At 37.4% G+C, this 24,649-nt stretch overlaps 1 protein-coding gene across 4 annotated transcripts in view; it reads right to left on the bottom strand.

Moving 5' to 3' along the window:
- FIGN (fidgetin, microtubule severing factor) overlaps positions 1-24,649 on the bottom strand; it is a 102,857-nt gene that overhangs the window by 43,786 nt on the left and 34,422 nt on the right. Inside the window, exon 1 of one of the 4 annotated variants that reach the window (XM_039701505.1) lies at positions 19,587-19,615. The exons of the other annotated variants lie outside the window; for them this stretch is intronic. The gene's annotated coding sequence lies outside the window, so the exon portion shown is untranslated. Of the gene's footprint in view, positions 1-19,586; positions 19,616-24,649 lie in introns of those variants that run through there. 4 annotated transcript variants of the gene reach the window in all.

Here is a 24,649-nt window from a genome sequence, read left to right as displayed (position 1 = left end):
CCTTAGAGGAGACTTATATTGGTAAAATCTTCCACCATGGCATTTTCTCTGGAACTAATGAAAGGATAACATTTTTCATGATCATATTTTCAAAAATTAGAGAGACAATTAATTTTTAGGCCAGGCTGTCAGAATAATACAACACTGGAAAATATTTAAATATCTTTAATACAGGATTGAAAAAAATAATAATGATCAATACCTTAATGTAAAGTTTTATGGTTGAGGTGCAGTGATTATTTTGATTATCTGACAATCATAAGTTTTTATTATTTGATAATTGCAGAAGAATGGCAGGTTTATTTCTTACTTTGCTACAAATGTGTCATCTATATTACTACCTCTCTGCAAAAAGAGCTTGGACAGCCGGACTAAAGATTGTACGTAATTCCCACAGTATCATTTTTATTGTTGTACAATGTTGTATGTCACCCTCACGCCTCTCAGCTGCTATCATATGATAGATACTCTGTTTTAAAGGTGGTCACCACAATGATGCCACTTCTGGAGTAGAGTGACATGTGCTATTAGCACGTGGCAGATTATGATCCCTGTGCAGAAGAATGCTGTCTACCTGAATGTACTGCTGAAGAAATACAGGCGATCTTCAGGAAAAGACAAACACGACATCTTCATGACAGAAAAACCAAACCATGAAACTCAGAACCATAAATGTTTAAGACTATAACTACTTATGATGCCACTTATTTAAAAGGTTATATATCCAATAGCAAGGTAACTTTACTACACTGTCTGGACAATTGGTTTATCTCAGTGGAACTTAGAGCATCCAGACATGAACCGGCTGAACTGTTAACCTGAAAGTAACCTCAAAGTATTGCCCTAGAATTAATTAGTTCCACTTTAACATGGAAAAAGGTTTCAGTGGGATAAGTGCCAGAATAAGAACCATCAAAACAGATCACTGGTAATCACCAGAGAGTAGGAGTATTAATCTACCTGATTAATCTGTTGAGCTGTAATAGTTCCTCAAGGGCAGTGTGATGAGCTGGTGAATGAACCTGGTGTCATTTTTCTGGCCTCTGCTCCAGAAGGACAGAGGTCTATACAAGAAAGGTTGCTGGCAACAGCAGTGCTCCCGTTTTCACTGGACTGAAGAAAGCAGCTGGATACATCTCCAGACCCACTTGATTCGACCTTTGCTGAAAATTTTGTAATGCTTTCACCAGATTCATAGTGTTATTGTCAACACAGAATCATAGAAAGGCTTGGGTGGGAGGTGGACTTCAAAGATCATCTAGTTCCAACCCCCCTGGCATGGGCATTCCACTAGACCAGGTTGCTCAAAGCCCCATCCAGCCTGGACTTGAACATTTACAGGGATGAGACACCCAGCCTCTCTGGTCACCCAGTTCTAGTGTCTTACCACCTTCACAGTAAAGAATTTCTTGCTAGTATCTAAGCTAAACCTGCTCTCTTTAAAGCCATTTCCTCTTGTCCTGTCACTATATGCCACTGTAAAAGGTCCCTCTACGGCTTTCCTGTAGGCCCCTTTAGGTACTGGAAAAGTCCTCTAAACTCTCCCTGGAGCTCTCTCTTCTGCAGGATGAACAATTCCAACTCTCTCAGCCTGGCTTCAGGAGAGGTGCTCCAGCCCACTGATTATCTTCTCAAGCCTCCTCTGGACTTGCACCAACCTTATGTGGGGACCCCAGACCTGAAAACTCTTCTCTAGGTGGGGTGTCATGAGCTCCAGAGTAGAGGGGCAGAATCACCTCCCTCAGCCTGCTGGTCACACTAAGCAGGGTCTGAAGCACTAGAGAGGAATAGTTTGCATTGATAAAGTATTGGAGCTTCACAGAAGCTAACTGTAATGAAAGAATAGAATATACTCTGGTAATAAGGTCAGTCAGAAGAAATCTCTCTGCCAAGGAAACAGCATAGAATTTTGACAATCAGAGGAGAAAAACTATAGAATAAATATGATCATAACTGACCATACAGTTACTATCAACCACATCAAAGCAGGTGTGCTACATTAGTACACATTAACATTTTTGTGTTCTGCTGGATATCTGAATATTATGAACAACTAAGTCTGGAAGGAAATAAGATTTCACTGTATTTCAGAGAAAATTCCCTGACCACTCTTTCAAAGTGGATAAACAATTTATATCTTGCTGTTGGTCCCTAAGAGAAAACTTATTAAAGCCATCTGAAATTGAGATGCTGAAGAAAGCATGATGGCAGAGACAGCATTATCTATCAACCTCCAATAAGGATTTTGGTGACTGGACAAAAAGGTTTATGGTATCAATAAACTCCTACAAGCCTTTGGACTGACACTATGGGTAAAAACTAAGGCAAATGCCAGTTATTGTCAAGGATAATAGCTATTAACAATTTTACAGAAAAAATACCAGAATATACAATTATACAATAAATTACTATTGAATTAAATAGAGAAACTGGAACAAAAACTTAACTTATCAAAATATGTTTATATATATCAAAATTTAGCATATCATATCCCAAGCAAAGACAAAATTATCCCAGTGACTTTAAAAAGCTGCTGATGCTGAATCATCCAGAGGTATAATTTCATCTGCTCAGATTCCTGATGTAGGAAATGCTTACACAATTTTTGTCTTTTAGAAAAGAGTATTTTCTACTGGGTCAAACAGAAACCTATCCTTTCTTAATCAGCTGGCCTCCACTTGGCAGCTGCATATATGTAGAATATTTCTAAAAAAAAACCAACAAAAACAGGCCACAAAGGGAAGCATCTTTCAAACATATTTTCTTTTACTCATTCACTTCTTAGTTTTGTCTGTGCATTACACACTTTGCCCCTGCTGTGTTGGCCACCTTGGCTCTGGAATCAAACTGGCAGTCAATCATTTTGCTGTCTCTGACCCAGAATATTGATTCAATATTCTGACACATGCCATTCAGTTATAATCAGTAACCAAGCCCTAAAACTATACTGTTTTTCTCATTCATTTGTTCATTCCAGTAACATGACTAAACAACCTTTAACTTATTTCGTTGACTCTGTACACAGTAACCACATCACGGCAGCAAGAAAAAAAGTAAGGCAAAAAATAAACCATAAAAGTCCAAATAGGACTCTTGGAGCATGATAAGATCACGCTTTACAACGCATTCTTCTCTGCAAAATAATACTAGGTACCCCTTCAATATCCTTCTTTGAAAGACAAATTTAGATTTTACTTCTAATTTTCAAATGGGTCCACATGCCACTCTCTAAACCTTTCACAACAGACTCCTACTCTTTCTGGTGTCTGTATACAGATATCAGAGTCCCACAAAATATTTTATTAGACCAAATGCTAAATTCCAGTTTCACCTGATGTCACCTTTCATTACCACAGGCAATTTAAAGCTCAGGCATTCTGCCACAGCCGAGGAGACAGAAAAAACTAAAAGTTACTTTAGAAAAATTATTTCTCAAAAAAAGTCTAGGAAGAATTTATAAGTCTACTCTCTCCATTCCCCAGACCATCAGGAATTATACCAAAACATGTTTTTCCATTTATTTACCCTTGCATTAGTAATGAAACTATTATTTTCTTAACTTTAAAAGCCTACAAGACATAAAAAATGTTGTAGATAAACAAAAGGTGAAATCTGATGGAGCCAATCCTTAAGCTTAGAAATGAGAAAAATATAGACAATCAGTTCTATCTTCTCTTGCATATACCATGTCTTGTCAACCCAATACAGACAGCAACAAGTAAAACCAGTATTTTCAACACAGAGGAGGGGGAAAGGAATCATCATCAGAGAGAAAAAAATTAATAAAATACTTTAAACAGAAATTAACTTCAGTTACAGAAGACCAAAAAAGATGGTAAAAGAAGCAATCAAATACTATGTTGATGGATCTCAAAGCTTTTTTCTTTCAGAACATCAGAAGGCACTGAGAATTATTTTGCTTCATACTGTTCAATCATTCCATGTTTGTATGATAAAAGTATGTAAAACTACTATGCTGGACTAAATCCCAAGTCCAAGAGTCTTTACTGGACAATCTGTAGACCTGAATTGGGAATCACTCTACCAATGAGCCAACAAGTTTGAAAGGCTTGCCTCCTTGTGGAGGCTAAGCCCAGGACAATGAACAGGCCAGCAATTACTGCCTGAAACAGCTATCATCCCAAGTGCAAAGGACCATATTAAAAAAAAAGATCTTCCTTTGGCATAATGAGCAAAAATAATATTACAAAGTTACGTCTTGAAATAAAAACCAGGCATTTAACAAAAAATGGTTCTGACTATTGTTAACTTCAAGTGAGGAAGATCTAGGATATGTTCTCCTTCCTCCCTACAGGGGAATTCTATTAAAACATCAAATTGAAATCATAAGTATCTTCTGCATATTCCAATGGGAACAGTATCTTCTAAGTTGAGAGAAATAACACTGAAGGATAAGTTCCCTTACCCCAAGATGAATCCTTTAGTCTCTCTTCCACAATTCCATCCTTCTTAAGGTGAAGCTTGGAAGAAGAATCCATAGTTAGATGGATACAACAAGTTATGCCTAGTCATGAAAATGTATCTTTCAGCAAGAGAACTTAAGGGAAGAGTAAAAAGGGTTTGAGGTTGAGCTGAAAGTCAGTTTTATAGCAGGTGGTCAAGAAGTCAAATCTAAACAACCTTTTCTCTCTTGCTTTTATCAAAACAATCTGAGAAATGTTATAGAACACAAACAGGAATTTTGAACCCTTGATATGTCTAAACAACTTCTCTTATCTAACTGAGGAGCAGCAGAGTGAATTTTTTGTGGTAATTCTGACTTTGTCTAAGAATCTGTAAAGTGGTCGTTCTCAAATATGATGGGATAGCCCATTTAAACAAGTTCTTTGGGATCCTTAGGGTTGGATCAAAGTCTAGAATGAAAGTTTTTAGCTAGTATCTACAAAGAAGTTATTTGAAATAGGTGTGAGGAACTGAAGATTATAGAGATTTAAGACTTGGACACTGTATTATACCCAGTCTCACATGTGAGTTGTCTCATTCTTTCCTGTGGACTTCTGATTAGTACTATTCCACTACAGCAGCTGTAAGTGCACCAAGCTGTTCAGTGCTACTCAAACAAAGTAAGAATATTATCTTTGATGTGAAGTAACTACTTAGGTGAATGGCTAGATATCACAAAAATCTTGTTACACAACATAGCAGAAATCTCATTCAGACCAAGTGACAGAGATAAGGAAATCAGCAGAGGCAGAAACCAAGGAAAGAAGAAAGTGAAAAAAATACAAGAATAAGGGAAGGACTTAAATCCATCCTATTCCTATCATTTTGATGTCAATGGCAGCAAGAGATTATCAGAGCCTGGAGAAGGATCTCTGGTCAACAGGAGAGCAGAACAGCATAAAGGAATTCCAGCCAGTAAGTCAGCTTCACTGGGGATCCAGTTTAAATCCCTATGCAAATTCACATAGAATGGGGAATAAACAAGAGGAGGTACAGAAGTGCACAAGGCTGCAGGGCTAGGACCTTATTGTTAGCAAAGAGGCATGGTGGGATAGGTCCTAGGGCTGGAATGTTGGAATGAAAGGATACAGGCTCTTTAGGAAGGACAGCCAAGGAGGAAGACAAGGAGGGGGTGCCACTCTCTATGTCAATGACTAGCTGGAGTGTGTGGAGATCCCCCTGGGAATGGATGAGAAGCTGACTGACAGCTGATGGGTCAGGATTAAAGAGAGAGAAAGAACAGATGACATTATAGAGGGGGTCTGCTACAGGCTGTCCAATGAGGAACACCAAGCAGATGAGGCTCTCTGCAGACAGAAGCCACATGTTCCTAAGGCCTGGTCCTCAGGGGGAACTTCAACCTCATACCTGTTAGAGACACAACACAAAAGGGGATAAGCAACCCAGGAACTTGCTGGAATGCATGGATGATACCTTCCTTCCCCAAGAGACAGAGAAGCCACTACACTGGATCTGGTTCTCAACAAGTTGGGGCTGGTGAGGAACATGAAGCTGAAGGGCAGCCTTAGCTGCAGCACCTATGAAATGGTGGAATTCAAGATCCTTAGGGAAGCAAGGACAGCACACAGCAAGCTTGAGAAGAGCAGACTTTCGCCTCTTCACAGATCTTCATCAAGAGTACCATGGGATAAAGCCCTGGAGGGAAAAAGGGATGAAAGATGCTCCTTAATATTCAAAGATGACCTCTTCCAAACTCAAGAGAAATGCATCCCAACAAAGAAGATGTCAGGCAAAGTATGTCAGGAGGACATGGATGAAAGGAGGTGTGGATGAAAGGTGATCCTGGATAAAGTCAAAAATTGAGACTACAGAGGATAGAAGCAAGGACAAGGGGCCTGGGAGGATATAGAGAAATTGTTCAATCAACCAAGGATCAGGTTAGGAAAGCTAAAGCCCTGATAGAGTTAAGTCTGACTAGGGATGTCAAAGGCAACAAATAAACATTCCATAGGTAGGTCAGTGATAAAAGAAAGACAAGGGAAAATGCGGGCCCTCTCTGGAAGGAAATGGGAAACCTGATTAGCTAAGACATGGAGGAGGCTGAGGTACTCAATGACTTTTTGCCTCTGTTTTCCCTAGCAAATGCTTCAGCCCCATTGCCCAAGAGGCAGAAGGCAAAGTCAGGGACTGGGAGAATGAATTCATCATACCCATCATATTCATAATATTTTAAAAGCCATGGCATTTTGGTGAAGTCCTTATTGTCTGGAAAAGGGGAAAAAATATCCCCATTTTTACAAGGAAAAAAGTAAGAGACTCAGGATACTACAGACCAGTCAGTTAACCTCTGTTCGTGGCAAGATTTTGGAGTAGATCCTCATGGACACAAGCCTAAGGCACATGGAAAATAAAGGGGTGACTGGTCACAGCCAGAATGGCTTCACTAAAGGCAAATCACATCTGACAAATTTGGTGGTCCTCTACAACAGGATTAGAGCATTGATGGATAAGGGAAGAGCAACTGCCTTCATCTACCTGCCTTGTGCAAAGCACAGGACACTGTTCCACATGACACTCTTGTCTCTAAACTGAAAAAGGCATGAATTTGACAATGGAACACTTAGTGAATATGGAGTTAGCTGGATAGTTACCCTCAAAGAGTTGCGGTCAACAGCTCAGTCTCCAAGTGAGACTGAGACCGAGACCAGTGCCAGATGGTGTTCCTCAGGGGTTGGTATTGGGACCATCGGGGTTTCACATCTTTTTCAGCAGCACGTACAATGGGATGGAGGGTATCCTCAGCAGGTTTGCTGATGACACCAAGCTGTGGGGTGTGGCTGACATGCAGGAAGGAAGGGATGCCATCTAGAGGGTCTCTGACAGTTTTGAGAGATGAAACTATGTCAACCTCATGAAGTTCAGCAACTTGCGGCTGCAAGGTCCTGCATGTGGATTGGGATAATCCCAAGCACAAATGCAGACTGGGTAGAGAATGGAATGGAAACAGCCCCAAGGAGAATGACTTGAGAATGCTGGTTGATAGGAATCACAGAATCATAGCAGCATTTAGGTTGGTAAAGACCTCCAAGATTATTAAGCCAAACCTCAACATGATCTGGCAATGTACTTTGGCAGCTCAGCAACCAAAGCAACATCCTGAGTTACACCCAGAGCAATGTGGCCAGCAGGTTAAGGGAATTCTGTCCCTCTGCTCCACTATTGAGAGATCCCACCGGGAATACTGAGTCCAGTTTTGGGGTCCACAATATAGGAAAGATGTGAAACTCTTCCAATTTAAGTTGTGGTTTATAGCAAATCTGTAATGTTTCAGAGTACAACAGAAAGTGTCACAGAAATGCAAATCTCAGTACCAGTTCATGCAGTGGCTATAAGCAGCAGACATAATAAACAATTGAAGTAATATATACTGCTGCTTCACAGTGGAAGGAAAAAGCCCAACTGCATGTAGCTGACAGAACAACAGATACTGCTGAATACAGGAACATTACACATTACTACTGAGACTTACAATGCCTTCAACTGAAGACCAAATCCAAGCTAGCTAGAAAAGAATAGTATTAAAGCTCAGATGTATCTGAGAATTCAGGATATTATACTATAATCCAGCAAATAATACATATAAAAAAATGCTATTCAAAAGCATTAGCTTCTCTGAAGACTTATACCAACATGCTGTCGTTATTTATGTTCTAGAGGTATTGCAACAGCTCTGTACTGGAAGCTCCTAACACAGATGTTTTAGCCAAAGGTCTCAATATTATGATTATAGCTCTTCCATAGCAGTCTGAAATATTATTGCTTATTTGCCAGGGCCCTGCTGACAATCCTCAACTCTGGGAATCCTTTCAAACAGTTTTGCACTTTCAGGAGTCATTATGAGGGGGGAAAAAAGTTGTTTTATTTTACCTGCACTATTGTTGCAAAACCAGCTATTTTTGGTTGTTAAAACACTGAACTTTCTGAAAACATACCAAAAAACCCAAGAGATGCTGTCTCTTTTCAAACACAACCACACAAAAACCAGTTCTGTCTGCAGAAAATAATAAGAGATTAATTACACATTTTTAATAGACTATTATCTAATAATACAATTGTTAAAATGAAGGGATGGGGGATCCCATTCTCTCAATTCACTGGAATAACAATCTTTCCCTTGAACCCTGAGTTTATGCCTTCAAGTTACAAAAACAGAAACCCTGGAGAACTGGCAAAAAAAATTATCACATTATTGTTGGCACCAAAACAAAGGAACTTTTAATCTATTTCAACTGAAATCATATGATCCAGTAGCCTGGGGGAAAGGCTATTAATAGCAGTCAGAGCGAAGCAGAGAAGACAGCAGCTTTCCTCAGCCGAGAGCAAGGCAGCAGGTTCTCTGCAGCTCTTCCACTCCCTCCACCCAAGTGCACCAGGCCACTGGGCTGGGAAGCCCAGCAGCAGTGGGCTTGCAGAGGCAGAACTGGGCACCTGGGCTTGGCTTCTGACAGCCATCCCCAACTGCAGCTGCAGCCTCACACCACAGCCCTCCCAATGCCAGCTGACCCCACTTTTGATCATAGCACATTTGAAGAGTTTTTAGGCTACTTCTGCAACACACTGTGTGTTAAACTGGGAAAAACAACAGTGTGGTAAAAATTAAATTGACTGTGAGTAAGACCCCATCTCCTACTTGGTATTGGTAATATATTCCTTTAATGAGGGACAGGAGAGAAGAAAAAAAAGACAACCACCAAACAACCAAGGAAGATGGAGAAATGGCTTTCATCAACAGAAATGCATACATCAGCCAACAAGCTGAATAATCACAAAATGGGGGAAAACCCTGATCCAAGCATTAATAATTCAATTAGTATGCATTGAAATAACATTGATTTTAATTAATCTATTTCACATCACTGTTCATATCCTATGTGCTTTCTATTACAGCTTAAAAATCATTAGTGTATGAGCCTGCTAAGTACTCATACCTTTAAAAATAACAAAAAGGAGACATTAACTTGCTGAATTAATATTTTAAAGCCTCAAATAGTCAATAAAGAAAAATGAAATGTAATTGCTTGTTGCTGTGCATTACTAATATGGAATACACTAGTATGTTGCCAGCTGTACTATATACATAATTTGATTCATTGGAACTTCAGTATATTAACTTCAGTATATTGGTAAAAACTGCATTAGCCACCAAAGAATATTCTTACCAACTTGTACTTCACAATACAATAGCTGGCACTGTTCAGTGACTGACTGAAGCAAAACACTTCATTTATTCGACTGCTCTGCTCTGAGCTCATCCAAAATCCACAGGAACAAAAAAAAGTGCATGTTTCTGCCTGAAGTAGGCCTAGCAGATCAATAGAGAATATCTACGTCCATGACAGAGCTTTGCTGGAGATGATGTGGAACAAGGCACATTTCTACAGGAAACTCCAAGAATCACTGTAATTCCTAAAGCTCTTCACACCACGGCAAGCCAGAGCCAGCAAGAACGAACTCCATTTCCTTTACTTTAGGACACAGTTTCTTTTTTTTATGTTGGGCAATGCTGACACTCTGGTCTTGGCCCTTTTGTAGAGTATCGTACCAGTGAGTCCTCACCAAGTTGGATTAAAAAGATGAAGAAGAGCGAAGCATAGGCAAGTGTAATTTAATAGAGAGCAGCAAGACCAGTCTGGGCTATCTGGTGTATTAAAATGATTTTATAAAGAGATAAAAATAAATATGCTCTCCTTTACATTCCCCTGCCATTATGTTTTATGTCCTAATGATACAGTGCATTCACAATTATTATTACATTTTAGTTTAGTTTAGTTTAGCTTATTTATTTTTGCAATATATTAAGGAAAATTCTGACTTTGAATGCAGTCTGATGTTCTTCCGTCTGGCTGGGTAACTACACAGATATGACAGTTCAAGTGCTTGGTTCCTAAACAAGGTTTTTTGCTACCTATAGGGCTCTAATTAAGCTCAGTCAAATTTTATTAGTTTCCACAGGTTCAGATTTCATTGCAAGGCAATCGAAATACTTTAAATCTTTTCACTGTCAGTCATCTGTCTTTGCCTAAGAGAGTCTTTCACATCACAGCTTTTACCTCATTCTCGAACAATGCTCATACTTGTTCTCTTAATTGATACTTGTTTACACTAACGATTTCTGCTATGTGTGAAATACTTTCATGTGTAAAATAAACTGTAAGTAGCATTTCTACATCTCCACCCCAAACTCATTATCTAAATGCTACAGGTTATTCCGCATTTCTATATACAGAGAACACAGAAGTGCTGATTTTCTTATTTAGTAACATTTGTGGTCATCTTAGATGTGCCAACAGTTCAGCAAGGGGCACAGATGCCACTGCACATTATCACAGGATAATAGGACAGAAGAATTTACATTCCAGCTGTCTTTCCAAAAATACCATAATTGGTTTATCAAAAGTACTCAACCAAGTGCAACATAAAGCTCAGGCACAAGCTTATTTTGTATGTGCATACATATCAAATATATATGTGTATAGATAGCTATCTACATCTTTTTTTTTTCCATATCATGTGCAATATGAAATATATTATGTTTTCCATTGGCATTACACACCTTGCACCAGCCTGCAACATGTAGATACAGTAAACATTATCACTAAAGCACAGAAATTTTTGCACACCACCCTGTAAACAACCTCGGTACACTTCAGTTTCCACAGAAGTATGTATTTGTTATAGCTCTCTTACTGAAAAAAGAAAACCACTAATAGCACCATGGGAGTTTCAAGAAAGGCAGGCAAATTATGATCACATTTACCATCTAATTTGCTCTCTGAGGCTTGTTCAAACAGTGCAAACATTGTGCTCCTCTTCTTCATTTGTTCTGACAAGCAGGATGACAACTAATCACCATCAAGAGCTTTCCCACTCTCCAGGCCCCCGTTTTCTGTTTATTCAATTTGATGCCTTCCAGCCAAGGAAACTGTTAGCCCTCCCTGCCACCCCAACTGAGAAGGCCAGCTCTCCAAGGCCAGATTTCAACTAGAACTCTTTGCAGGGTGTGAATCCAGTGCTAAGCAGGAATAAGACAGGCTGTTTCTGCTGTGTAGTGTGTGATACCACCAGCAGTGGGTTCTGTATTGGTTGACAAAAACACCTAAGGTAGGCAAATAAGGTTTTAGACAGGCACAGAAAAAGGAGACAGAGGGGAGACTCTACCCTCTTCCTTCATTTTCCCCCAGTGACAGTTCAGTGATCTACCAAAGCATTGCCACACATGCCTTTAAATATAATGCAAAAATAGTAAACCAAATTTTAAAAAAAAGCTCAGAAAGTTACTTCAAGAATGCCTGTCCTTTGATAGATCTTGTCTTGACAACTGTTGCACTGATTTGCCTTGATAACCCTCAGCCACACAATCAAATTACCTTGACTTTATGAGTTAAGCCAGTGTCATTGTCCACATGCCCCTCCTTCACCCAGAGCTTAAGCAAGACAAGACAAACTGAAAAGAAAAAGTACTAAGCCATAGTACCTTGCAGACCCATTGGGCTGTAATAGTGTACAGCAGCAGATGCATAAGCCACAAAGATGAGCCCTTGTAATAAGCCTGAAAGTGATAATTATGTTGAAACTTTGATATTTAAAGATGTAGAAAGTAGGTATTTGTATGCAAGTAAGGTCCACTGCAATTCAACCCTACTGATCAGAGGCCATATCAAAATGGAGCAATATGTTAACATATATGGCATAAATAATTAGAAAAGTTTTCACTGCTTCAGCTGTCTGATATTCTATTATTTCTAATAACAGAAATAATGTTTACAGCCTAAGTTCAGACTCAATTTTAAGAGATCTTGAGCTTTGCATTGACCAAACCCATAGCAAAAACTCTTTCTTTTGCTTTATAAGCCCTTGAAAAAATGCAGACAGGCATTAATTGATAAAAAGTACATCCTCTTATCTATCCCTTTACCTTCAGATAACAGCCCATAACCCCACCAACATCACCAGTATCACTAACCAGCCCCGTTGCAATTACTCAGCTATCCAAAAAAGTGACATCAGGAAGCTACCTGGATAAAACACTATTCTACTTTTTGAAAGGTTTTTAAATGTTTTTTCTGGATCTTGCCAGCCTTCTGCTTACACACACAATTAAATGATGTGCACTAGAATACATTTTGAGTCAGGTGATTGTTCATGAAATATTCTGAGAACTTGTCCTAATACAAAGTGCATACATAGGTGTAGTATTTCTTTCTAAAAATTCACTCTTTTCATAAATGCCTGCTCAGGTAAAGATCTAGAAATATAGTAGCACATGCAAATATGTTTAAAGCCTCACACATGGCAAAGGGATATAACAGGCCGTGTATAAACCACCGCTTCCTAGAAAAACTATTTGAAACAGAGAGAAATTTTGCAAATTAAAGACGGTAAAGGTTTCTGTAGAAGGCACAATAAAATTCTTTACTAAGAGGTTGGTATATTCTTGGGAAGGACAAAGAGATGGAGGGAAAGCCATTCCCCTTGTTCCTGCTGCTTCCAAAAGTATTTGCAATCTCTTTTCCTTGGAAAATTTTAGGGGACAGGAACATTAAGACTGTTGTCTCTGCTGCATGTTACATGAGAGCCTTCAGTATTTTCTCTAGTATTATGATAAATATCTTCATGGCAGTGAGAGGTTCCTCCACATCACTTTGCCATGCATGCATTACACCAGTCTATGGACCAAAGAGGTGTATTTCCTGATTTAATGATAAATCTGGCAGCCTAATGGATTTTAGATTAGACCAGTCCACTCTCATGTCAGTACACAGTCTTCAATAACTGTCTGAGTCTGAAGATGTTCAATGCTGAGCTACTGTCTCCAGATACTTCATATGTAATTTCTGTAGGCTATGATACATGGTCCACATGAAATTCAGAGGTGCCTTTTCCTTTAACCATTACTGCTGTTTTCTAGTGGGCTCATTTGTGATTTTAATTTGCAAAGCTCAATTAAGTCACCATCCTCAAAGTTTCATGACTGCAGAGCTGCAAAAGATGAGTTACGGATTTCTTTCATCTCATCAGCTTCACAGCATTAACTTCAAGGATCTGAAATTTTGAACTTTTACATCACACCCAGATACTTGCAGAAAGAAATTGAGCCTAAAGTAACTTTCTTTAACAATTAATATCCTATGCAACTTCAGTCCCCTACCAAACTACATAGGTTGTCAGTAAAGCCAGTGCAACAGCAGCCTGTCAAATCTAAGGACCTTGGCTGCAGAGCCACCAGCCCTGCCTGTATGAACACTGCTGCATGCACATGTTGGTCCAGGGCATTGTGCATCATCCTGGTATCCAAAGGATAGTCTCACCATTCTTCCATTTTTAAGTTAAAAAGCTAACTAAATCTATATTGCACAAAAAAGTCCTCTGTAGTACATTTTTTCCCTAAGTTCAATAAGAAAAGTATTGCATCAAGTGGCAGTAGCTAGGTAGTCTTTATTGGGCTCATAAAAGATTATGATTTTGCCCTATTCTCTATAAAAGTGAATTTCTTAAAATATCATTTTTAAAACTGCACTTCTTCTTCTCATGATAGTGTTTCTTTAATATATTAAACTTTCCCACATCCCATACTTTGATGGTTCGGCAATTTTCTAGTTCATTTTAAATCATTTTTTGACAAAACAATACCAACAGTTCAGTAAGTGTCCCACTGCATTTTGCAATTTACGTTTCTTTTTGAAATACCCTCTTACTGAATAGCTTTAGCAACTAATAAAATTCTTCAATTTCAAAGCCAAAAGAATCCCATTAAGCACTAAACTCCTGAGGAGGGGGGAAGGACTAGTGATACTGACTGTTGATAGTAGATTTTGGTTTTAACACTAGTAAAGCTTTCCTAAAACCAGTAATATATTGCAATTAACAGGTTTCATGCATAACCTACTGTATGGATTTTTATACATTTGATGCTCTGACATGCAGATATGTACAGATACTCATAGATATGTGCATACACACGTGTAAATATCTAACTGTGGAGATATATATATAATTATATAGTGACACATATACACAAGCACATATATACATGCATATTAGCCACCACTGTTAATTTTCTCTGTCTGGCTAAACTATCATGAACAAGGAAATATAGTGGCAAGTCACCACTATGAAATTAAATATATTCTTATGTGATTGATAAGATGCAATAACTAAGCTGAGTAGAATCTTGGTGAAGGTGCACAAACCTTGCCAACATAAATTCTGTCTGTTAATAGTGAAGTGAACTGTTAATATAGGATCACTCCCAGACTGTGATTTATGGTAACTCTGCATCAGTAACAGTATGATAACTAACTTTTATGAACTCCTATTGCATTCTCAATTTGGAAAAAAATTTACGCCCTTACAAAGAGCACTTGTCTAAAACTAGGGATATAAGCAAATGCAACTTTTTAAAAAATTCACCCCATTTAACTCCTAATACCTGTCCAACCACTGGAGACAACCTTTCCCACTTGAGATGGGAGATGGGAGTTTCAATACGCTTCAGTACAAAGCAGAATACCTTAGGTTAATATTTTCTTCAGTTTGTCGGTGGTATTTTTCTTCAACTTCCATTTGAGAGAAAAAAACTAATGGTTAAAGACTGCACCTTCCCCAGGATGTAACTGGACTTTTGCAAGAAACAAGCACTGCAAAATCAAGTTCTGCAAATCTTTCAAATAACATGTTTTGATTCCAGCATGGACAAAGAATGTCTCTCTTGCCTTAACATTAAATAGTAAACACATCTCCTTTACAGTCCATATGAGATTATTTTCTTTTAACATGGACTGATTATTTTATTAAATACTTGTGTTAAAGAACAAGGTCAGCTTCAGAATTCCTAGAAAAGGGCACTAGAACAAGCCACCTAAAGAATGATACCAAGAGAAAAGCATGATAGCCATCAGATTTGAGAGAGGAAGGTAGTCTAGAAGTTTAAATTTGCTTCAGTCTCTTCCATTGGTAGTATTTTGGTGAGTGGAAATAACAGCTACAGAGTACTTATTTCACTATCTTATTAAGATGTTTCGGTTGTATGAACTACAGAAATATCTGAACATGTATTTTGATAATCAATACATATGATAGAGTCTTAAGTTTAATTTATTTCATGAACAGAAATGTTTCTCCTTTTACTCTAATCCCCATTATTCCTAAAGACAACTACATTAATAACTTCAGTTTGGTTACTGCCCTGGTAAATCACAGCATTACATAAGGGGTAGGTTTGTAAGGAGCCAGAGTAAGGTACGACAATATTTATGTTACTTATGGTAATTTATGTTACTTACGGTAACATAAATATTGTCATCATTTCTATTTCTTCTAGACAGGATGAAATACCTGGCTACTGAATAACAAAGTTATTTCCAATTTCTCTCATCATTTGAAGCAATCCATATAAAAGAGAAAAAATTCAAGAACTAAAATAAATCCTGTGAAGAGTCTGCCTTAGTGGCACTCATTTTAGAACTGTCTGCCTTTGCACTTGGATCTATAAATGCTAATTATCAAGGTCATCACAGATTTGTGTGGTATTTTAGGTTTTTTCTTTGCTTTTCTATTAACCTGAGAAATAGAAGTGTTCTTTCTAAAATTATTATTCCAAAATTCTAGAATATCTTAGAATTACACTAGAGCTCTCTAGACACACTTTTCAACAATTTCCCTTTTCTTAATTTTCAGAGGTTACAAGAATCAACTGCTGTAGCTACTGCATTGAGAGACTAAAATGCTGTTCCCCAGAACTAATATCTCCTTTCATTACAACATTTACATTCCAAAGTATTAGTATCTTCTTTGGAAAACACCCACATTTGTTTTCCTATTCATTAAGGTATTTACAAAAAAAGATAAAGTAATTCTCCTGCAAAAAAATATCCCTGAAGTAACTTTAATATAACTAATAAATCTAGCTTCAACCTAGACCTAGGCATTCTTCATGCCCACATTTTACCAGATAATTCTGGTTTGAGGTCTCTAGAATCAGTGACAGGTGGATCATCTAACTAAAGCAAATACCTTTGGGTAAAGCCAAGTCAGCAAAATGACTTTTGCTGCTACTGCAGTGGGCTGCCATTAGGGAAAGAGATAAACTAATGAAAACTTTCCCTCACATGCCAGGATTGTCACTGACACAATGATAATTGCTTTACAAGAGGTGATAAGACTACAGACAAATGGTAATATCATGGCCTTCACCTTTGTGCTATCCTCCCTTGTGCCTTTGATATATCCCTCCAACAGGTTATCTGCAGGAGTGATGAGGAGGTCTCATCTTGGAGAAAGATAGAGAATAAAGTGGAGATCTCATGTGCATGTCAGGTGATTAAGCCTCACTGCATACACTGTCATACAGTGAGTGGAAGCTAAGTACAACACTCCTCCAAAAATACACAGAGCAAATATGGTGCCCAACCAACTCTGACTTCCTAAAATAACAAACAAGCAACTGAAATTTTACATCTGCAGGACAAAGGTGCCAGCAAAACAGAAAGGTAGTCAGGTGCTTTAGATATCAACTGTCTCTGAATACAGGATACATCTCTCAATTTTTAAGAAATTCAGTTGAAGGTGGGTATGAAATTATTCCAGGATTTAAAAAATGCTGTTCTCTACACGCGTGTGATACAGCAAAACACGTGACTGCTGTTGGAATTGAAACCAGGGAGAAGAAGATTTAGAATGTTCTTGGATTGAGAAAGACAACCAGGGCAATTTAGTGGACATTACTGAAGGCAAAAATAGTCTGATGGAAAGGACGGTCACTTACTTTCAAAGGCTAAAGGTGTTGCATTCTAGAGAGCAGAAACAACAAACCTAGGCAAGAAGTTAACTGGAGGAGCTGATTTCACAATGAGGCTGTCACTGACCAGCTCTACCAGATACACAATGGGTATTTTCATGCTATGGAATGAGCTCTGGAATGAGGAACACATGTAAAGAACTGGTGATCTATAGACAAACAAACTGTTTCTAATGAAAATCCTGGACAATGCAACCAATGTTACATCTCTTTGCTAGTATTTGCATCAGAAACTCTTCATATTTTCTATGGTATGAGTGATAATATTTCTGTCATAATGACCCTACAATGATGTTATCTAAATAGAAATAATAAAGCTAAAAAGTACCTACCAAATAATTCTTTACAACTTTTTAGTATTGAAAGGAACCGAGAATTGACTAAAATGGGTCTTAAGCTGTCTCTGTCTTTTGCTAAAAATTCTCAGCAAACTCTCTTTCCTTCCCAGGTAGATATTTTCTTTTTTTCTCTTCCAGCAGTGGAAGATCTGCAAGCTAAGGTCAAAGCTCAAAAAGCTTCAGCAGTTGTAGACAGTCTCTAGAATACTGGACAAAATTTAATTGCTAAAGCTTTTGTTCTGAATGAAACTAACTTAGAGGAGTGCCTACTCTCCACGTCACCAAGGAGTCAATGTTCAGTGCAACACTGGGTATTTCAGGATGTACATTTATTATATGTGAAAACTACTCAGGGACTGGAAAAACATCTCAGATAAGGGCCGGAAATTCCCTGAACTGCCTAAAATGAAAGGCCAGAATTGGAATCTTCAGAGTTCTCCCATATGCCAAAAACTACAATGAATAAGTCTACACAGGCAGTATAAAATATTGACACTGCAGCTCTAAGTAGGATAGATTTGTTTATGTTGCTTGGAAAAAAATACACTTCTTTTAGATTAATATTCTCATTCTGCTGAGGCAGCAGCTCCTAATAAAATGACATCTAAGCATGTGATGGTGTATATGCAGTATTTTTACCAGATACAGCAGAGCTGACAGTAATATCCAATAAAGGACAACTTATTAAGCAAAAGTATAAGTTCTAAGTAATTGAGCAATTGAAAAGTTTTATTCTCGAGAATAATGGATTTAATGACAACAATAATGCAGATACTGAAAAGGACACTTATAACATGGCAGTATCACTACTTTCTTTAATCAAGGCAGGTAACTGATGGCAATTTTTAAAGCGCTACCAGAAAACACATATAGAACAAAATTAATAGATAACAATAATTAACAATATTATTAATACTATAATTTATTGAATGGGAGTTTAACATTACAATTTATTTAATGGGGGGGGTTCCTTCCCATTGCCACTGTATATATTAAGCTATCTGTGTCTTCATAGTGGGAAACATTAGTTGCAAGCCTGAAAAAATACAAGTGAAAATCCTGGAATTGCTGGGTACTGTAACATGGGAGGAATAGGGCACCTATTTCAGTTTCAGAAAGGAAAAAGATAAGAAGCATCAAATGTACCTCTTTGCTTAATAGGGCAAATAACAATAATGCAATATTTGGACAACTGAACATCAAAAGAAAATGTGTCTTCTCTCTTTGCTCAGTACTGCATTCAACTTCTCAAGTCTAAGTAACAGCACCAAACACCTCAAAGTCTAACTGGATTAAGTAATAGGAACATTATCAGGTTGGTTGTTTATCACTTGAAATTATGTTGAATGCTAACTTGTTTATTTAGCATAACCGTTACAGAAACTTGGAAAGAAATGGTATTGTGGACCAAATGTCCAAGTTTCTAAACCAAAGTACCAGCACTATTAAAGCTCTTCTGCTTGAAGAAAGAACTATCAGATAAGGTGTAATTTCTGAAAGTAACTGATCAGGGATAAACTTATTTTCCAGACTGCTGTGCAGTCTTCACCCATTGTCAAGGATGTGGCATTGGACTCTGTCTTCTGTCAGAGGAACAACACTCCTAAAATTATAATTTACACTCATTCAGAATTGAAATGCAGGGTTTATTACTCAAGAGCCTGGCAGCTGAACAGCAATATGCGGATCTACCCTGTGAACAGTATGTACTGTAGGCAGAATTGTTAGAATGAAGGAAGACTAAAGATAAAGCCAAGACTCCTGGTGAGATCTATCAGATGCTTATTAGCGCAAGAGATTTCAAAAACTACATGACAGAAGGGATAAAACAGCTGAAAATAATCTCATATAGTGTACAGTCAAGGAGGAGACACAGAAATACCAGTGCTATGTGTGAATATAAGCTAAATATTTGTAAAAGCAGTTCAGCCTAACAACTGATGTAAAAAGAAGACAAAAGTACTGACCTACTTCACAGCTCTTCGTGTTCCGACTACCTCATACAAGCTTTAACGCTAACAGGTCATCTTCATCCTCATTCATTCAAAATCATCCTCCAACTTTCCCTTTCTCTTCATCTGCCAAGAAACCTGCAAGGCGATTATTAATGTAATGCAATGTGGAAAAGCAGTTGAATGAAACAGTGTCACTGCATTCCAAGTATGGTGGAAATTTCTTCCAAGATTCTCTATCAAGTCACCTCTGATATTTATAGTAGATTTGCAGTTCCTTCCCCCCAGTTAGCAAACTTCTGTGCATATCTACTGAAGAAGAAAGAAAGGGAAAAAAGTGCCTTTGCCTCAAGATAAATGAAAAGCTATTTCAGTTATGGTTGTTCTTGACAGTGTCTGGTGTGATACGGACTTGCTGAAGACCAAGTTCTTGGCAACATACACACTGAGAGTGACCTTTGAGCGTAACAATAGTTTTGTTAGGATGTTAATTAAAATCCATATTGATCCACAGAGGAAAGTATACAATAGAAAATTGGGATATACTATGTCTGGTGCTGGAAAGTCATTCATAAGGGTACTCAGGCTCCACACAAAACACAGTGCTATCACTGACACAATAAAGGGCCCAAAAACTGAATAAGTTTCATGGCCATGACAGCACTATGGTGACTTGAAAGACAAGGTGGGGAACTATGACTCTATTCTAACTCAATGGTATAAAGCAGAGAGTATATAAAAAAATGGGACACATACTACTTGTTTATAAAGGCTTTAAGGGAGAAGTGACTTAAGCAAAATCCTTTAATGAAATAAAAGCAATACGCCAGCAACTTTGTCTAAAAGCTCCTGCACAAAACTGTCAGAATTAGATATATTTGCCCTATGTTGTTCTGTATTTTTTTTTTCTTTTTACATAATATATAACCACAAATATTGATGTATTTCAATTATACACTAAGAACTATTTTAATGTCTGCTGGAGATTAAACAGTAAACAAAAACAAAACACAATCCATCTCAATATTTAAGTGGGAAGATAACAAATTTCTGTGTCACAGGGATTCAGACTTGCACGTGAATGTAAAGATATTCCTCAGTTTAACTACCTAATTTTCAAGTACCTACATGTGACCTATACATATAATGCACAGAATTTACATTATTTCCCCATCTCTGAATATCTGGAAAAGACAGAAGGTTTCAGAGTAATTTTGTTAAAGGATGCTCTTATATAACCATGACTATATATAGTAAAGAATCAAAACATATTGTAGAAACTGCAAGGTCCAAATTGTTAATCCAACAAATGGATGACCAGAACATGCAGCATGTATTTACTGTGTTGATTAGGGCAAGAGAATTGAGAACATCCTGAAACACATGGAGCCCAACAATGCAATAAACTCAACCAATATTTATTGCTGCCTCTCTAGAAGCAATTTCCATTTTGATGTGTTCTCTCACACATGATGTTCCGAAACAGTTAAGTAACATGAAAAATACAGGTTCAAGCCTATATCTGTCACAGATGAAAATACAGCATTTATGCAGCATTACATAATAAAGCCTCTGGCTGACAGACCCAAGGTCCTCTCAGTATTGCCACAAATCTACATATTGTCCTATGTGAGAGATTTCTACATTTGCTTATGAGAATTAAAAAGAATCCACATTAATAATCAAAACAAATCCCACATAGTTATTGAGTCTAAAGGGCTGAGTAAATTTAACAGTGACATTTGGTTGTGGCAAAGGCCACCATTAGTTCACAAAAATTTGCCTGGAAAGCCACCTATTTTATCTGATGTTTTATAGAGAAATCAAGCACCATGCTAAAACCAGATTTGGGGGGGGGGTGGGCAATACTGAGGGTAAATCTGTATTTGTTCTGAACTGAAATGACAACAGAATTGTGAGGAGGGAAAAAATGGCAGTTCTTTGAGCACTTATTTTAGAAACTAGGGATTAATTAATCTCATCAAACTGTTTACCTAACCAGTATATCTAGCTGAATTTTCTACTGTGCTAATATAAGTGAAATTAACACTGATTTTTTGCCAAATAAAAAATAAATGTTGTGGAGATAATCAATATTAAGCATAAAGCCCCATAAATTTATGGAACCCAACAAATTTAGGGAAAAAAATTATATAGCATGCTTTCTGCAGGAATAGATTACTGGGCTGATGATCCTAGAAGTCTCTTCCACTCTTTTTTTTCCAAACTATTACATATAAACTAGATAGTAATTTTCACTAGTACCTTAATCAAGTTCTGGACATGTGTATTTAGAGTGGAAACATGAACGTCTCCTCTCAGTACAGGATCTGGACTATAAGATGATTATTTCTGTTAAAGTCCTGCACACCACCATAGCCATCCCTTTCTCTAATGCTTTAATCTAATGGCACAATTAGTCCAGTTAAGGATTAGAAATTATATTCAGAATTTTACAAGAGTTCTCCTACCACTAAGTATCAGAGAATGCAAAAAATACATCACCCTCACATGTCTTAGCAGGTAAGCATTAAGTATTTTTACCATATATAAAAATTAGCATGAAGATACTGCTACAAAAGCTGTACATAACCCAACATTTTGATACATCTAAATAAATTTGTAAACATGTAACATAAAAAAAGCATAAATATACGCATGGCTATTCACACCTCTATATATTGCCACGTGATTCTGGAATAGCACATTTGACAAACACATACAAAAAAAGGAGGCAAATACTCCATAATTTACTGGAAAAGTGGATAGTATCATCCACTTTTACAGAATGCTTTATCAGGTCCTGATTTAGCCTACCTGACATCCCTATAGAGCTGGAAAGTATAAACTAATTTTTAAGGAACTGAAAGTAAAGTAAACAAAAAAAAAAATAAATTATAAAGGCACCAAGTCCCAGGTCTTTCAGCTTTTAACAGTGAACTCCAATCCACTAAAGAGCAATCCTACAGGTCTTATTTTGGGATATTATCTTCAGGTTTTGAACAATTTTTCATGGAAATCTTTCAATCCCTCTATCCCATGAGGAAAACAATACATTCAATCTAAGGAAACCACTTGTGCTTTTTAGTAGCCTTACCTGACAAAGAATAGGTCTTGTAAAAGACGAGATACATAAATGGAAAACCATTCAACATTTGAGAAAGGTGACTAAATTCACTACCCTAGTGTCAATTTTTACTTCCTAGGTTTGTTTTTTGAGGATTTTTTTTAAAGGCCATTCATGAAATATTAGAGATGCCTGTCTTATATTAATGTTGTGTCCTCTGACATCCACTCAGTGAAAGATAAAAAGATGGCATTAAGTTTTAGCAGTGAAGTGAAATGTTGCATGGTGCAAGGTGACCCAGTCTCATTTAACAGATTACCAAAATATAATCAAATAAAACCTATGATCTTTACACTGGCAAAAACAGTGCAGCAAGAGGACAAATGTGATTTTAAAAACTTAAAAGACCAATTGAAATGAATCATGTATATTTTTACAATGTAAGTGAGTCCTCTGCAGCTATCCAGTCCTTGTAAGAGCATCCATATTGAGGGCAAATTTTAGTACATGCAGGTTCAGCTTTCTCTACAATTTTTTCCTGCCACTGTATCTAACTCAAAGCAAATATCTCAAACTCAATTAAGCTGCTTGATTACACTAAAAATAGTCCTTGCTCTTCATCTTATTCTCAGTATCTGCTGACAGATAACTCATAGTTCACAGGGAATGTATTGTCTAACTGCATTAATCCACAGCTGGGGGAAAAATGGGAAAAGAAAACTCATACCGGTCGGTAATGTGTGTACAATTCAATTATACCACAATAAACTGTAGTGGGCTAAGATTACCAACAAAAATCTTTAGGAAGCACAGATTTTGTGAAACAGATCTAGACTTAATTGATAGAATTCTTTTCACACAGCTTGATTTTGATTGCATGATTTCCATACACCTTCCTCTAATGTGTTTTCTGATAGCTACTGACAAACTTTAGATATTTTCATGACGGACTTTGGCTGTAATCCACTACAACAATTCCTCCTTTCCAAAACCTCACATTTAGTCCTTCAAATCCATTCACTGAGAGCTGCCTCACCTGCCACTCTGATTGCAATGCCTCCCAGACCCTCATCAGCTCACCTCATCTATCCACTGTCACACAAACTTGGGCTCGATTTGTTGAAATGGAGGAAACTTCTCCTAGGGTCGAATGATGTAATTTGGGGCTCAAATTAAGTGAAGCTAGCGGGTTTGGATAGAGTGTTAGGTGAAATTCTGTCAAACAAATCCTGAAAAATAAACCAAAACAGAACTATGAATTCATGCCTGTATTTTGCAGGGAACCACTCCTGGAAAAATAATTTTGAGTTTTAAATTAATCACAGGAGACCTTAAAAAGTATAAACAAGATTATATTATTTTTTTTTTTAATTTTCAGATTAATTTTAAATATTCTTTTGCAAAGAAGGTAAGGCAGAATATAAGAAGAGTCACTGAGGGGAGAGATGACTGAAACTGCAGAGTTCAAACGCCCACAAACATCCACAACTTCAAAAACATACTATTAATACATTGGGAGATCTCTGCTGAGATTCATGCCACTAAACACAAAGCTTAAGAGTTTGAAAAAAATATCCAAACATGTGAAAGTAAAAAAAACCCCTCTCTATAACAAAACAGCAGTAAAAATCCCTTACCAATTATTCTCCTGTGTTCTCGAAATAGGACCAGTGTGTCTTATGCCCTAATTTTATCATTTCCTTTGCCCCATGTTAAAACGCCAGTGTAATTATCCTTTACAAAGGTTGACTGAGGTCCCTGAGAAAATCTGCTCGGGGTGATAATTTAGCTGGCCTTTTTATTTGTGGAATTTAGGCATGGATGTTTCAAGCTCTTTGTCAAAATAACTGCTTGATCTGCTTTAGTATTTTTAATTGTTAAAAAAATAGCATTTTCTAATAAAGTGAGGAAGAGTAAGGTTAAATACTCCAATTACCAACCTGCAAGAAGAGTGAAACATAAAAGTTGTGCAAAGTGATTCCTAATATTGATGTACTTGGAGTCAATTCTT

This window comes from Passer montanus, unplaced genomic scaffold (genome assembly GCF_014805655.1).
Source record: "Passer montanus isolate IOZ18808 unplaced genomic scaffold, ASM1480565v1 scaffold1, whole genome shotgun sequence".
NCBI classification, from domain to species: Eukaryota; Metazoa; Chordata; class Aves; order Passeriformes; family Passeridae; genus Passer; species Passer montanus.
The sequence above is the reverse complement of the archived record's forward strand: the minus strand, read 5'-3'. Positions and strand labels throughout refer to the sequence as shown.